At 28.8% G+C, this 3,158-nt stretch overlaps 1 protein-coding gene across 2 annotated transcripts in view; it reads right to left on the reverse strand.

The window, feature by feature from the left end:
* Positions 1–3,158, reverse strand: part of LOC117167457 (SAGA-associated factor 29) — a 92,017-nt gene that overhangs the window by 79,430 nt on the left and 9,429 nt on the right. The window lies entirely within an intron of this gene.

Genomic DNA, 3,158 nt, shown 5'->3' on the forward strand with positions numbered 1-3,158 from the left:
CCGTTATTTTCACTACCCTACGAATCAGTATTTTTGAGTATATTTTACTTACGGCACTTAATAAGCTAATCCCTCTGTAATTATTGCAGTCGCTTTTATCTCTCTTTCTTCTGTATATTGTTACGATAATCGCGTTTTTCCAATCGTCTGGGACATCTCTCATCTCGAAACATAAATTTATCAATTCGCAGACTCTATGTGGTATGTACTCTCCACCGTGTTTAAGCATTTCAGTGTTAATACAGTGTACCCCGGCAACGTTACCATTGTTCAAGTTCTTTATTATACCCCTAAAATAATAAATAATTAATTTATTCTGTAATAATTCAACTATGATATTAAGAATTTAATTAAATTAATTGAAATTGATTAACTGAATCCAATTCAGTAGCTGGAAAATTCAATAATTGTAATATAGGTTTCAAAATTCAATCAGGTTTAATAAAGATGTCATGAAGATTCCAAGTGAACATTTTTTTTGCATAAATGTTCAACCGAATCCTGTCGAAAACGACAGTCGAATGCGATAGGCATGGATAAGGACGACCGAGAAAAAACCTGATTTCGTTCTGTCCTTCTCTCTTCATAGGCTCGTGGCGTTGATCCGTCTCGTCTTCCTGCGCCGCGCGACATTTTTTTAAAGTAATCAACAAAAGGTAGTCACCACTTTGACTTGGCAACTGAGATTCAACACGAGTTACACTATGGCAACCCATTGCTATATTGAACCACTGACAGAGTTTTTCATTAAAAAAAAACATAAATCTTTAAAAACGTTTGCAAATTAAAAACACATACCATAAATAATTGCTGTTTCGGCATTTTTTTCCAAACTTTGCACTAAAATGACTATGGCAACCTTTTACAGCAGTGGCCAATAAATGACAATACAGTTTACAAAATTGGATTTTTGCATTAACATTATTCATGTCGAATTTTGCAGCAGAATCTCGGACTATTAGATATCTGAAATAATCGAAAACCGTGGATTATGAATTTCTAGCCTTCTCGTAGATAATTTCAAAATTTTACAAATTTTATATATAGTATGGTACACACTACTAATACCTTTTAAAATACATCACAGACTATTAAATTACTGTAAAGAATTGGAATTCCTTGGAACCCTTTAAAATACTTTCAAATATTTCGAAACCTTCAAAATCTTTTGAAACACCTTGACATCTTTTAAATATTTCTAAAGTACTTTGGAAATTTTTTAAGTAACCCTGCTAAAGTTGTTTAAATTGTTAAAAATTCCTTTCAGTTATAAAAATAAATGGAAAATTCCTTGACATCTTTTTGAACATCCTCGAATATTTAAAATCCTTAAAAAATCTTTTGAAATCTCTTGGAATATTTTTAAGCTCTTGAAAATGTCTTGAAATTTTAAAAATACCCTGAAATATTTAAAATCCTTTAAAATCTCATACTAAATTATTAAGATCAATTAAAAATTCCTTGAAATCTATTGAAATATTCTGAAATATTTCAAATCCTTTAAAATCTCATTAAGTTTCTGTAATCATTTGAAAATTCTTTGGAACCTTTTTAAATTCTCGAAAATTTTTCAAATCCTTCAAAATATTTTGAAATGCCTAAACCTTTTTTTAAAGATTTATAAAGAACTTTAGAATTTTTTAAATTAACCCACCTAGAATTTTCCAAAGTTTTCTAAATTTCAATCTGAAACATTTAAAAATGGGATGTTTTAAAAGATGTCAAGGATTTTAAACTGATTTTTATAATTTAAAGAAATTTCAAAGACTTAAAAAAAACTAGAAGGGTTATTTTAAAAATTCCAAAGTACTTTAGAAACCTGAAAAAAAGTTCTACGTATTTCAAATGATTTTGAAGAATTTAAAAAATTGGAGATAATTTTAAAAGATTCCAAGGAATTTTTAATTGCTTACAGAAATTTAATATGAGAGTTTAAAGGATTTGAAATATTTCAGGGTATTTTTAAAACTTCAAGATATCTTCAAGAGCTTTAAAAAATTTCAAGAGATTCCAAAAGATTTTAAAGGATTATAAATATTTGAGGATGCTTAAAAAGATGTCAAGGAATTTTCAATTTATTTTTATAATTAAAAGGAATTTCAAAGAATTAAAAACATCGTAAAAGGCTTATTTTTAAAAATTCAAAAGTACTTTAGAAATCTGAAAAAAAGTTCTAGGTGTTTCAAAATATTTGGAAGGATTTGAAAAATTGGAGAGTATTTTAAAAAATTCCAAGGAATTTTCAATTCATTACAAAAATTTAAAATGAGAGTTTAAAGGATTTGAAATATTTCAGGGTATTTTTCAAATTTCAAGATATTTTCAAGAGCTTTAAAAAATTTCAAGAGATTTCAAAAGATTTTAAAGATTTTTAAATATAGGAGGTTGTTTAAAAAGATGCCAAGGAATTTTCAATTGATTTTTATAATTGAAAGGAATTTCAAAGAAATAAAAACATTTTAAAAGGGTTATTTATAAAAATTCCAAAGTACTTTAGAAATCTGAAAAAAAGTTCTAGGTATTTCAAAATATTTTGAAGGATTTGAAAAATTGGAGAGAATTTTAAAAGATTCCAAAGAATTTTCAATTTATTATAGAAATTTAATGTGAGAGTTTAAAGGATTTGAAATATTTCAGGGTATTTTTAAAATTTCAAGGTATTTTCAAGAGCTTTAAAAAATATCAAGAGATTTCAAAAGATTTTAAAGTATTTAAAACACTGGAGGTTGTTTAAAAAGATGCCAAGGAATTTTCAATTTATTTTTATAATTGAAAGGAATTTCCAAGAACTAAAAACATCTTGGCTTCCGTTTCCGGTACCGATCGCGAAAGAACTCTTTTTGTCAAGTGGTGTATTTTTGGCTTTGGTGGAGGAAATAAGGGTGAGTGGATACAGAAAAGGCAGAAAGTGCGGAGATCGAGTGTAAAGGAAGAAGGGTGAGTGAAGGCAAAGGTTGTGAAGGGTGAAAGTGAGTAGTTTGAAATGAAAATTTGGAGCGTGTGAAGTTTTTGAGGTTAGGAGTGAAAAAATAGTTCCTTGGTCGGGGGAGCAAGAGGTAGGAAATAAAGGCGGGAAACGTCACTGAGCTTTGGGTAAGGTAGGATGCCGACGACGCGAAGTCCACAAACTGGCGCCAGAGGGCAACAGTTACTGGACG

This window comes from Belonocnema kinseyi, chromosome 2 (assembly GCF_010883055.1).
Source record: "Belonocnema kinseyi isolate 2016_QV_RU_SX_M_011 chromosome 2, B_treatae_v1, whole genome shotgun sequence".
In the NCBI taxonomy this organism is placed as follows: domain Eukaryota; kingdom Metazoa; phylum Arthropoda; class Insecta; order Hymenoptera; family Cynipidae; genus Belonocnema; species Belonocnema kinseyi.